Consider the following 13589-nt stretch of genomic DNA (forward strand, 5'->3'; position numbering starts at 1 on the left):
GTTTGTGAGTCATTGCTAAAGGGAAACTAGGGCATGTGCATGTTATGTGGTATGGTGCCAGTAGGGGTTGATTGGGCAATCGATTGTGAAATTCTGCACTTTCTGGCTAATTGAAATCATTTTGTCCTGGTTTTTTATTCGACAGTGTATGACTGGCAGCACTGAGAGTGAGAGAGCGATAATTTCCCTTTCTTTACCTGCAGCGTAGGAGTGCATGAATTCTCCAACAGTGACCTTCAGAACACATGAGTTCATCTGTTAGCACATCAAGCCACTGACAACCACAGACCAGCAGATGCTGTTTATTTTAAATCCCTAACCTATCGGCAGGAGTTGTTAGCCTTAGCCTATCGCTTGCCTTTCTATCTGGAGTTTCTCTGGCTCTGTACAGGTGGTGGGGGTGGGGCTGCTGGGTCACTGAATATATCTCTCAGAGAGGTTCCTGAGACATTGATGAGGGAGTGGAGGAGCAGATAGCAAAGTAGGGGTGAGGATATCGAAAGATGAGTCACGATTGTATGGACTGGTGAAGCAAACTGGAGGGGCTGAATGGCCTCATCCTGCTGTTTCACTTCTGAGGTGATGAAGCATCATCGAGATAACGATCGTCAATTCATCCACTTCCTGTTGAGAGATTGAGAGAAACAGGAAATGAGCTGATTCGGAGAACTGGTAAAATTTTGCTCCACCTAAATTCAGTGAGGAGCTGGCTGGGCCAGACGCAGCAGGAGCTGCAAGAAATCCAGTGGCATCCCAAGATCAGAGACCAAGGGACCCGGTAGGTCAGCTCATTCTCAGACCAGTTCAACCTTTCACCCAGGACCTGCATCTACAGCTCGTCTGTTTGTCCATCAGTGAGGACAATCTGGGAGTGTAGAAGATAGTGGGAGATAAAGAGGCAGAGCGAGAGACGGAGAGACAGAAAGAAACAGCAAGAGGCAGATAGAGAGACACAGAGAGAGAGAGACAGAAAGATGCAAAGTGAGACGTAAAGAGGAAGGGACAGGGAGTTGAGACAGAGAGAAACATTGCGAGAGAAAGAGAACCAGGTGAGTTCCAGAGAGAGAGAGAGAGAGCGCGCAAAACACAAAGAGTGAGAAGGAGACGGAGAGCAAGAGGGAGCAAGAGACAAACAGTGATAGGGAGATAGCAAGAGACAGAATGAGAGAGAGAGAGAGAGAGCAGGCACAGACAGTGAGCAGGAGAGAGGGATGGGGGTGGGGAATGGAGAATGAAAGCAAGAGACCAAAAGAGAGATGCAAAACTTGAGAGCCAGAGCTAAATCCCAGGGCAAGAAGATCGAGGGAGAGGGGGAAACAGAGATAGTCATAAGGGAGACTGAGAAGATAGAGGCAGAGATAAAGAGAGAGAGTGAGAAGGGGAGAGAGAGAGAGACATAAAGGAAAGGGTAACAGTGATTCGGTTTAAAAAAAAGGAGAAAGAGGGAGACACAGGAAGGTATAACAGATGTGAGCGGTAGAAATGTGCAGAGAGGGAGATTGTATCCTGAACTGGTTTATTCCGTACACTGGCTGTGTGGAGGAATCAGTCAGTTTGAACTTGAAGAAATTCTGTTTGAGAATTGTCTCCAAGTTACTAGGAGTCCCCGGATGTGAAGGGAGAATCTGGGGAGAGGTCTCTGGGGGGGGGCTAACTCTGAATGTTAGCCCACCATTCACCGCTCCATCGCCCGTAACATCAATAACCCCAGCCCCACCCTGTCAATCGGTGCTGTTACCTCTGATAGGGCAGAGAGGTTTGACAGAGATAGGAATGGAGAGAGAAAGGTGGGGCTGTGGACAGACAGCGAGAGAGAGAGAGAGAGAGACTGGCATGGGGAGTGAACTGGATTTGGGGGAGAGAGACACTTGGAGATTGGGTATATAGGAACAAAACGGAACCATACAGCCTCCCTAATACAGTCTCGCTGTTTGTGAGATCATGGTTGATTTGTACTGTACAAAGATGGGACATTGATCAGTTATGCCCTGTCCAGAAAAAGGAAAGGCCAATTACTGACCCATCTCTCGATAGGTCTGAGCTTCGTTTCAGGTTAATTTGCCGTTGTTTGGACCCCCTCTCTCAATCTCTCTCTCTCTCACACTCGCCTATCACCAGAATCTCTTTATAGCAGACTGCTGTCTCAATTCAGTCCCCTCCCACCTCCTAAACTCGAGCCTGAGTCGTAGAGACATAGACTCGTACAGCACGGAGACAACCAGCCCGTGCCGATCCTAGTCCCAAACTAAACTAGTCCCACTTGCCTGCTCCTGGCCCATATCCCACCAAAACTTTCCTGCTCATGTACTTATCCAAATGTCTCTTACATGTTGTAATTGTACCCACATCCATCACTTCCTCAGGAAGTTCATCCTACACGTGAACCACCCTCTGTGTAAACTATTTGCCCCTCGTGTCTTTTTTAAAATCTCTCTCCTCTCACTTTGAAATTGTGCCCCTCGTCTTAAAATCTCTTACCTTCGGGAAAAGACATGTATCATCAACTCTCTCTATACCTGTCATGATTTTATAAACCTCTACAACCTCCTACACACTAGGGAAAAAAAATGTCATCCTCTCCTTATAACTCAAACCTTCTGTTCCTAGCAATATCCTCATAAATCGCTGCAGAACCCTCTCCAGCTTATCCTTCTATAACAGGGCGACCAGAACTGGACACAGTACTCCATAAGAGGTCTCACCAATGTCCTGTACAACCTCAACGTGACGTTCCCCCACTCCTGATACTCAAAGGTGTGAGCAGTGAAGGCAGGCACGCTAAACACCTTCTTACTCACCCTGTCTATACCTGATACAAACTTCAAAGAGAGCTGGTCTCTACTCCAATGTGTCTCTCACCATTTTCCCACTGCATCCAGCTGTGGCTGACACTCACTGAGTCTGGACCAGCCCCTGCCTGCTGACCTCCACATGAGGCGGAGCTCAGGGTCATCAGTAAAACCTGGGCCAAAGTCCCTCTGTATTGTTCCTTCAGCCAAGGCACTGAACGGCAGACCATGAGGAGGAGATCAAATGCAGACCATAACGTTCCTATGGACTCCCCCCACCTCAGGAGCAATTGAGTGAGACCCAAAATCCTCCTGCCTGTTTCTCTGCAGCCTTGTAGATTCCTTCACCGCAGCTAATTCTTCTGTTTAAGGTGCTAGATCAGTACAGACCCGATGGGCTGAAGGGCCCGTCTCTCACTCTCTCTCTCTGTGCTGTAAAAGCTTTATGATTAAATTCTGTGTCCCCGTCTTCTCCACATCTACTCTCAGAATCCTGTATGTTTTAAAGAAATCATCACTCATTCTTCTCACGCTAATGAATAAAGCCCAAAACTCTTTAGATGTTCTTAATAAATCAAGCTGTTCATCCCAGGAATCAACCAATTAATCTCTACTGAATTGTCTCCAAAACCACTTGATCCTTTCTTGAGTCCAGGACCAAAATTGTCCACACTACCCCACATTAACATATGTACTGTTGTGACACAGTACCAACCCTCTAACAATAAAGGTTAAAATTTCACTTGCCCTCTTAAGTGCTTCAGAAAACATTTGCTTCAGAGTTGGGTTGGTTCGCAACTTAGAAATGTTGAGGATTGATAAGTCCTTGGTAGCATGCATCAGAAGTTGGCCATAAACAAGGAAACACAGGGTAGATATAGATGGGCATCTCTCAGATTGTTGGAAGTGGTATTTCCCAGGGATTGGTGTTGGATCACTATCCAGGGATAATAGTGAATTGTGATGTCGAGCGACTTCAAAGGGACACTCACAATTTAGCCAAATGGGCAGTTACCTGGCAAATGAATTTCAATGCAGAGAAATGGAAAGGAATGCATTTTGGTTGAAGAAGTTCACAGAGAGAAAATACAGACTCAACGGTATAAGCTTGAGGGGAGTACAGGAGCAGACAGACCTCTGGGTTCAGGTGGCATGACTCTCTGAAGGTGATCAGGCACATTGAAACAATCAGGCGAAAGTGAGGACTGCAGATGATGGAGATCGGAGTCAAGGTTAGAGTGGTGCTGGAAAAGCACAGCATCTCAGCACTCCTCTAATCTTGACGTTGAAACAGTTGTTTATAAATAGAGGCATAGAGTATAAAAGTAAGTGATACTACATCTCTACAAATCATTGGTCAAACCACATTTGGAGTACCTGCATTCTGTTCAGTTCTGGGCACCTTATTTAAGGAAGGATGTCGAGCTCTGGAGAGAGTGCAAAGCTGATTTACTAGAATAATACCAGGAATTTTAAGATACAAAAACAGATTAAGGACGGCAATGATATAAAACTTTTTCAGAGGTTGCTGTGTGTACGGAATGAGCTGCCAGAGGAAGTGGTGGAGGCTGGTACAATTACAACATTTAAAAGGCATCTGGTTGGGGACATGAATAGGAAGGATTTAGAGGGATATGGGCCAAATGCTGGCAAATGGGACTAGATTAATTTAGGATACTGGTTGGCATGGAGAGTTGGATCGAAGGTCTGTTTCTGTGCTGTACATCTCTATGACTGTATAAATTGGCTTATTCTCTTTGGAACAGAGAAGATTAAGAGGTGACATGATTGAGATGTTGAAAATCATGAAGAGTTTTGACAGGGCAAAGAAGGATATTCTATTTCCACTCGGTGGTATGTCAGCACAATTTCACAATTAGGCAAAAGTGGGGACTGCAGATGCTGGAGATGAAAGTCAAGAGTGTGGTGCTGGAAAAGCACAGCAGGTCAGGCAGCATCTGAGCTTTTCCAGCACCACACAATTTCACGATTGTCAACGAGAGAGGTAGAAGTGAGATGAGGAGAAACTTCTTTACTCATTCCTAGGATTCCTGTGAGAGTGATGTATGTAGATTCTACAGGTTTCAAAAGAGAGCTGGATATATATTTGAAAGGGATTAAATTGGAGGGCTACAGAAATGGAGCTGTTAAGTGGGACTAACAAGGTTCCTCTGCCAGGAGCTGGTACACACAATGGGTGGAATGGTCTCCTTTTGTATTGTAAATTCTGTGATTATTGGGACTAATTGCTAACTTTTTGTGTTTCATGCACAAGAACTTTCAGCTTCCTCAGCACTCCATGTTTTGGAGTTTCTCTCTCTTTTAAAATAATCAGGGAATTAATCTGTGGAATTATTTACTGCAGGGGGCTGTCAAGGCTGGGTCATCCAGTATATCCAAGGCTGAGACAGATAGATTTTTAATCAGGAAGAGGATCAAGGTTATTGAACGAAGTGGAGTTGGGGATGAGCCACGTTCTCACTGAACGGCAGAGAAGATTAGATGGGCTGAACAGCCTACTTCTGTCTTCTGGGCTTGAGGCATGCTGTTGGGAGATGAAATGGTGAGGAGGATAGGAGTGAATGGGCTGGCGAAATGAGCAGTTAGGTGCCAGCAAAAATTCACAACTGGCAAGTATGAAGTTCAACAATCTGTTGATAGACAAGTTAAATCCAAACACTGATCTGATGGGGTTCACAGACTGACGATTCTCAGGGCGTGTCTGTACGTAAATCCTTGAAGAATTCTGTGCTCAATGCTGTACATTAAGCTGACCAGAAGAAAGAGAAAGAGAGACATACTGAATTTTACAAATAAACACAAACTTTATTCATCACTGATTGGCTGGGAGGTTGTGGAGGGAGGTTTCCCAAAACAGCTCCCTCCAGGGGCTGAGGAGAGGGTTTTCAGTTCACCTGGAGAGATCAAGATCATTCCCTTGGAGCTGAGATGGTTAAGGGGGAGAGGTCGAGTGGAGAGGTGTCTGGGAATGTGAAGGGGTGATTGATCAAGTCAATGAGGAGAGAGTGATTCCTGCACACAGGAGGTTTGAGATGATTGACAGAAAAATGGAAGGTTATCTGAGAAAAGTTGTTTCCTTCCGTGTAATGGGCTTGGAGCTGGAATGTGGTGCAGGGAATTAGAAGGAGAGTGAGGCATCAATCTTATCAGCAAATTATTCACACAGAGCCTACCTTTTCATTCCCTTATGTCAGCTTCAGCGAGACTCTTGTTTATTCACAGGATGTGGGTGTTACTGGCTGGTCCAACATTTATTACCCTTCCCTAACCACCCCCTGCAGAAAGTTGGGGGGAGGGGTGTGGAAATGAAGGGGGGTGGGGGTGTATGCTACTTTCTTGAACTGCTGCAGTCCTGTGTTGTGTAGGGACACCTACACAGTGCCCAGGATTCTGACTCAGCCACACTGAAGGAACGGTCCATATATTCCCAAGTCAGGATGATGAATGGCTTGGAGGGGAACTTGCAGGTGATGGTGTTCCCATGTATCTGCTGCCTTTCCCCTTTGTGGGTTTGGAAGGTGCTGTCTGAGGATCTTTGCCGAATTCATGAAGTGCGTCTTGTAGATGGTACACATTGCTGCTACTGAGCGAATGGTGGGGGGAGGGGGTGTTTGTGGACGTGGTGCCATTCAAGTGGGGCTGCTTTGTCCTGGATGCTACTAAGCTTCTTGAACATTGTTGGAGTTACACCCATCCAGACAAGTGAGGAGTGCCCCACCGCAATTCTGACTTGTGCCTTGTTGGTAGTGGATAGACTTTGGGGAGTCAGGAGGTGAGTTACTTGCTGCAGTATTCCCAGCCTCTGGGTTGGTCTTGTCACCACTGTTTTGCTGCGGTAGTTCAGTTCAGTTTCTGGTCAATAGTGAATGCCCAGGGTGTTAATAGTGGGGGAATTCAGTGATGGTAATATCAACAGATGCTGGTTAGATTGCCTATGATGGAAAATGATTATTTCCTGGCATTTGTGCAGGTGAAAGTTATTTGCTATTGGTCAGTCCAAGCCTGTATCTGTGAAGTTGCAAATAGTGTTGAACATTGTGCCATCATGGGTGAACATTTCTGATGTTATCTCTGCTGACCTCCACTGTTTTCACCAGTTCACAGTTCCACAAGCACCTATTTCCTTCCTTCCTTACTCTAGTTTTAGGTTTTTTTTCCATGAAATATTTGTGGAGGCAGGTTCACTCAAGTGGTTAGAGTCTGAGAGTGTGGGGGGGGGGGGAAGAGGGAGGTTCACTCGAGGGGTTAGGGTGTGGAGTATACTGTTAGAGTCTGGAACATACTGTCTGAGAGTGTGGGGGAGGCAGGTTCACTCGAGGGGTTAGGATCTGGAGCATAATGTCTGAGAGTGTGGGGGGGGGAGAGGGAGGTTCACTCGAGGTTAGGGTGTGGAGTATACTGCCTGAGGGTGTGGGGGAGAGGCAGGTTCACTCGAGTGGTTAGGATCTGGAATATACTGTCTGAGAGTGTGGGGGGGAGAGGGAGGTTCACTCAAGGGGTTAGGGTCTGGAGCATAATGTCTGAGAGTGTGGGGGGGGGGGAGAGGGAGGTTCACTCGAGAGGTTAGGGTGTGGAGTATACTGTCTGAGGGTGTGGGGGAGGCAGGTTCACTCGAGAGGTTAGGGTGTGGAGTATACTGCCTGAGGGTGTGGGGGAGGCAGGTTCACTCGAGGGGTTAGGGTGTGGAGTATACTGTCTGAGAGTGTGGGGGAGAGGCAGGTTCACTCGAGTGGTTAGGATCTGGAATATACCATCTGAGAGTGGGGGGGGGGGGGGGGAGGGAGGTTCACTCAAGGGGTTAGGGTCTGGAGCATACTGTCTGAGAGTGTGGGGGGGGGAGAGGGAGGTTCACTCGAGAGGTTAGGGTGTGGAGTATACTGTCTGAGGGTGTGGGGGAGGCAGGTTCACTCGAGGGGTTAGGGTGTGGAGTATACTGTCTGAGAGTGTGGGGGAGAGGCAGGTTCACTCGAGAGGTTAGGATCTGGAATATACTATCTGAGAGTGTGGGGGGGGGGAGGGAGGTTCACTCAAGGGGTTAGGGTCTGGAGCATACTGTCTGAGAGTGTGGGGGGGGGAGAGGGAGGTTCACTCGAGAGGTTAGGGTGTGGAGTATACTGTCTGAGGGTGTGGGGGAGGCAGGTTCACTCGAGGGGTTAGGGTGTGGAGTATACTGTCTGAGGGTGTGGGGGAGGCAGGTTCACTCGAGGGGTTAGGGTGTAGAGTATACTGTCTGAGAGTGTGGGGGAGAGGCAGGTTCACTCGAGAGGTTAGGATCTGGAATATACTGTCTGAGAGTGTGGGGGGGGGGGGGAAGAGGGAGGTTCACTCAAGGGGTTAGGGTCTGGAGAATAATGTCTGAGAGTGTTGGGGGGGGAGAGGGAGGTTCACTCGAGAGGTTAGGGTGTGGAGTATACTGTCTGAGGGTGTGGGGGAGGCAGGTTCACTCGAGAGGTTAGGGTGTGAAGTATACTGTCTGAGGGTGTGGGGGAGGCAGGTTCACTCGAGGGGTTAGGGTGTGGAGTATACTGTCTGAGGGTGTGGGGGAGGGAGGTTCACTCGAGAGGTTAGGGTGTGGAGTATACTGTCTGAGGGTGTGGGGGAGGCAGGTTCACTCGAGGGGTGAGGGTATGGAGTATACTGTCTGAGAGTGTGGGGGAGAGGCAGGTTCACTCGAGAGGTTAGGATCTGGAATATACTGTCTGAGAGTGTGGGGGGGGGGGAGAGGGAGGTTCACTCAAGGGGTTAGGGTCTGGAGCATACTGTCTGAGAGTGTGGGGGGGGAGAGTGAGATTCACTCGAGAGGTTAGGGTGTGGAGTATACTGTCTGAGGGTGTGGGGGAGGCAGGTTCACTCGAGGGGTTAGGGTGTGGAGTATACTGTCTGAGAGTGTGGGGGAGAGGCAGGTTCACTCGAGTGGTTAGGATCTGGAATATACTGTCTGAGAGTGTGGGGAGGGGAGAGGGAGGTTCACTCAAGGGGTTAGGGTCTGGAGCATACTGTCTGAGAGTGTGGGGGGGGGGAGAGTGAGATTCACTCGAGAGGTTAGGGTGTGGAGTATACTGTCTGAGGGTGTGGGGGAGGCAGGTTCACTCGAGGGGTTAGGGTGTGGAGTATACTGTCTGAGAGTGTGGGGGAGAGGCAGGTTCACTCGAGAGGTTAGGATCTGGAATATACTATCTGAGAGTGTGGGGGGGGGGGGGGAGGGAGGTTCACTCAAGGGGTTAGGGTCTGGAGCATACTGTCTGAGAGTGTGGGGGGGGGGAGAGTGAGATTCACTCGAGGGGCTAGCATCTGGAACATACTGTCTGAGAGTGTGGGGGGGGGAGGTTCACTCAAGTGGTTAGGGTCTGGAGTGTAGTGTCTGAGTGTAGGAGAGGCAGATTCACACTCAGACATCTAGACAGATACATAAATACATGTGCAAACATATGCAGACAGATGGACACCCTCCCTGGCACACACAGTCACAGGTACACTCTCAGACAGATACACAATCACACAGATGCTCAGACAGACAGATACAGACAGTCACATAGTCACAGACAGACTCTCACACTGAGGGACTTAGTGCTATCACTAAATGAGTAATCCAGAACTCTAGGTTAATGTTCTGGTAACATGGATTTAAATCCCACTGGGGCAGATGGTGAAGTTTGAACTCAATAAAAATCTGGAATAAAAACGATGTGTGATTGGCGATCAGTAATTGGTCATTGTAAAAGCCATCAGGTTCACTCACATCCTTTAGGGAGAGAAATCTGCCTTCCTTACCCAGTCTGACCCACACGTGACTCCAGACGCAGGAAAAGGCTGGCTAAGCCTCTTTAAATCCTAAAGTCTCCCTCACCTCCTCCCCCCATTCCCCCCCCCTCCCCATCCACTGACTCTCTGTGCCACCCGACCTGTTCCAGAACCATAAGTGCAGGGCCTCTCCAGAACTGACAGCAGGATAGTACTGGGTAGAGTCAAAAAGAGGAAAGGCTTGCGTGACTTGATAAGGGGTTGGAGAACATTAAAATCCTCGCCTTCTTGGTTTTGTGGAGGCAGAAACAATGATTGCTGTCAAACCACAGAAACACAGCTTCCTGTTCTCACTGGGGCGTAACAGACTGTGAAATCAGCACACAGTCCTTTCCACAACCTGTTCGAGCCATTTGTCAGAGTGACTGCAACAGGAACAGCTTCAGCTAAATAAAACACAGAGAGAGAGAAAAACCATCGCAAGAGAAAGAGGAGAAAGGGTGCGGGAGGGAAGAAAGAGAGAGAGAGAGAGAGAGAGAGAGAGCGCATTTGAAAGGACTTTTGAATGGATCTCTTTAATTTGACATACTGTTAATCTCTCTCTGTACCGTCTTTGCCTGGTGTAACATGCATCCTGCACCCTTTTCTGTAATGCCAATGCTCTTGAATAGAATGGTCTGCCTGCACAACATGTAAAACAAAAATTTTCACTGTACCACAGAACATGAGGCATTAATAAATCAAATCAAATCAGAAACCAAACTGTAAAACAGACTGGCGTATATCAGGGAGTGGGCTCTATTAGTGTTACAGTGAGGGGTGTGGGGTATATCAGTGTGTTACAGTGAGGGGTGTGGGGCATATCAGGGTTTTACAGTGAGGAGTGTGGGGTATGTCAGACTGTTTCAGTGAGGGGTGTGTGGTATATCAGTGTGTTACAGTGAGGGGTGTGGGGTATATCAGTGTGTTACAGTGAGGGGTGTGGGGTATATCAGTGTGTTACAGTGAGGGGTGTGGGGCATATCAGGGTTTTACAGTGAGGAGTGTGGGGTATGTCAGACTGTTTCAGTGAGGGGTGTGTGGTATATCAGTGTGTTACAGTGAGTGCAGTGGGGAATATCTGGGTGTTACAGTGAGGGGTGTGGGGTATATCTGAGTGTTACAGTGAGGGGTGTGGGGTATATCAGTGTTACAGTGAGGGTTGTGGGTTATATCTGAGTGTTACAGTCAGGGGTGTGGGGTATATCAGTGTGTTACAGTGAGGGGTGTGGGGTATATCAGAAAGTTACAGAGAGGGGTGTGGTGTATATCAATGTGTTACATTGAGGGGTGTGGGATATATCAGTGTGTTACAGTGAAGGGTGTGGGGTATATCAGGGTGTTACAGTGAGGGGTGTGGGGCATATCAGGATTTTACAGTGAGGGGTGTGGGGTATGTCAGAGTGTTTCAGTGAGGGGTGTGTGGTATATCAGTGTGTTACAGTGAGTGCAGTGGGGTATATCTGGGTGTTACAGTGAGGGGTGTGGGGTATATCAGTCTGTTACAGTGAAGGGTGTGGGGTATATCAGGATGTTACAGTGAGGGGTGAGGGGTATATCAGTGTGTTACAGTAAGGGGTGTGGGGTACATCAGGGTGTTACTGTGAGGGGTGTGGGGTATGTCAGCGTGTTACAGTGAGGGCTGTGGGGTATATCAGCGTGTTACGTTGTGGGATGTGGGGTATATCAGTCTGTTACAGTGAGGCGTGTGGGGTATATCAAGGTGTTACAGTGAGGGGTGTGGGGTATATCAGGGTGTTAAAGTGATGGGTGTGGGGTATATCCGAGTGTTACAGTGAGGGGTATGGGGTATATCAGGGTGTTACAGTGAGGGGTGTGGGGTATGTCAGCATGTTACAGTGAGGGATGTGGGGTATATCAGTGTGTTACAGTGAGGGGTGTGGGGAAAATCAGGGTGTTACAGTGAGGGGTGTGGGGTATATCAGCGTGTTACAGTAAGGGGTGTGGGGTATATCTGGATGTTACAATAAAGGGTGTGGGGTATATCAGGGTGTTACAGTGTGGGGTGTGGTGTATATCAGTTTGTTACAGTGAAGTGTGTGGGGTATATCAGTGTGTTACAGTAAGGGGTGTGGGGTATATCAGGGTGTTACAGTGAGGGATGTGGCGTATATCAGGGTATTACAGTCAGGGTATGAGGTATATTAGCGTGTTAAAGTGAGGGGTGTGGGGTATATCAGGGTGTTACAGTGAGGGGTGTGGGGTATGTCAGCATGTTACAGTGAGGGATGTGGGGTATAACAGGGTGTTACAATGTGGGCTGAAGGGTATATCAGGGTATTACAGTGTGGGGTGTGGGGTATATCAGTGTGTTACAGTGAGTGGTGTGGGGTATATCAGGATGTTTCAATGAAGGGTGTGGGGTATATCAGTGTGTAACAGTGAGGCGTGTGGGGTATATAAGGGTGTTACAGTGAGGAATGTGGGGTATATCAGGGTGTTACAGTGAGGGGTGTGGGGTATATCAGCGTGTTACAGAGAGTGGTGTGGGGTATATCAGGATGTTTCAATGAAGGGTGTGGGGTATATCAGTGTGTTGCATTGAGGCGTGTGGGGTATATCAGTGTGTTGCAGTGAGGCGTGTGGGGTATATCAGGGTGTTACAGTGAGGAATGTGGGGTATATCAGTGTGTTACAGTGAGGGATGTGGGGTATATCAGTGTGTTGCAGTGAGGCGTGTGGGGTATATCAGGGTGTTACAGTGAGGAATGTGGGGTATATCAGTGTGTTACAGAGAGGGGTGTGGGGTGTATCAGGGTGTTACAGTGAGGTGGGTGGGGTATATCAGTGTGTTACAGTGAGGGATGTGGGGTAATCAGGGTGTTACAGTGAGGTGTGTGGGGTACATCAGGGTGTTACTGTGAGGTGTGTGGGGTATATCAGCGTGTTACAGTGAGGGATGTGGGGTATATCAGGGTGTTACAGTGAGGGGTGTGGGGTGTATCAGGGTGTTACAGTGAGGTGTGTGGGGTATATCAGTGTGTTACAGTGAGGAATGTGGGGTATATCAGGGTGTTACAGTGAGGGGTGTGGGGTGTATCAGGGTGTTACAGTGAGGTGTGTGGGGTATATCAGTGTGTTACAGTGAGGGATGTGGGGTAATCAGGGTGTTACAGTGAGGTGTGTGGGGTACATCAGGGTGTTACTGTGAGGTGTGTGGGGTATATCAGCGTGTTACGTTGTGGGATGTTGGGTATATCAGTCTGTTAAAGTGAGGGGTGTGGGGTATATCAGGGTGTTACAGTGAGGGGTGTGGGGTATATCAGTGTGTTATAGTAAGGGGTGTGGGGTATATCTGGGTGTTACAATGAAGGGTGTGGTAAATCAGGGTGTTACAGTGAGGGGTGTGGTGTATATCAGGTTGTTACAGTGAAGTGTGTGGGGTATATTAGGGTGTTACAGTAAGGGGTGTGGGGTATATCAGGGTGTTACAGTGAGGGATGTGGTGTATATCAGGGTGTTACAGTGAGGGATGTGTTCTATATCGGTGCGTTACAGTGAGGGAAGTGGGGCATATCAGTGTGTTACAGTGAGGGATGTGGGGTATATCAGTGTGTTACAGTGAGGGGTGTGGGGTATATCTGGGTGTTACAGTGAGGGATGTGGTGTATATCAGGGTGTTACAGTGAGGGATGTGTTCTATATCGGTGCGTTACAGTGAGGGATGTGGGGCATATCAGTGTGTTACTGTGAGGGGTGTGGGGTATATCAGTGTGTTACAGTGAGGGGTGTGGGGTATATCAGGATGTTTCAATGAAGGGTGTGGGGTATATCAGTGTCTTACAGTGAGGCATGTGGGGTATATCAGGGTGTTACAGTGAGGCATGTGGGGTGTATCAGGTTGTTACAGTGAGGGTTGTGGGTTGTATCTGAGTGTTACAGTGAGGGGTGTGGGGTATATCAGTGTGTTACAGTGAGGGGTGTGGGGTATATCAGAAAGTTACAGAGAGTGGTGTGGTGTATATCAATGTGTTACAT

The 13589-nt window shown here is 48.2% G+C and overlaps 1 protein-coding gene across 2 annotated transcripts in view; it reads left to right on the top strand.

Moving 5' to 3' along the window:
- The first annotated feature begins 634 nt into the window (after positions 1-634).
- LOC148138267 (uncharacterized) overlaps positions 635-13589 on the top strand; it is a 29697-nt gene continuing 16742 nt past the window's right edge. The window contains exon 1 of one of the 2 annotated variants that reach the window (XM_087981792.1): positions 635-778. The gene's annotated coding sequence lies outside the window, so the exon portion shown is untranslated. Of the gene's footprint in view, positions 783-13589 lie in introns of both variants that reach the window. The other variant, XM_087981793.1, reaches the window with a different exon arrangement.

This window comes from Chiloscyllium plagiosum, unplaced genomic scaffold (assembly GCF_037043375.1).
Source record: "Chiloscyllium plagiosum isolate Xiang-an unplaced genomic scaffold, Cpla_swu_hap1 HiC_scaffold_41, whole genome shotgun sequence".
NCBI lineage: Eukaryota > Metazoa > Chordata > Chondrichthyes > Orectolobiformes > Hemiscylliidae > Chiloscyllium > Chiloscyllium plagiosum.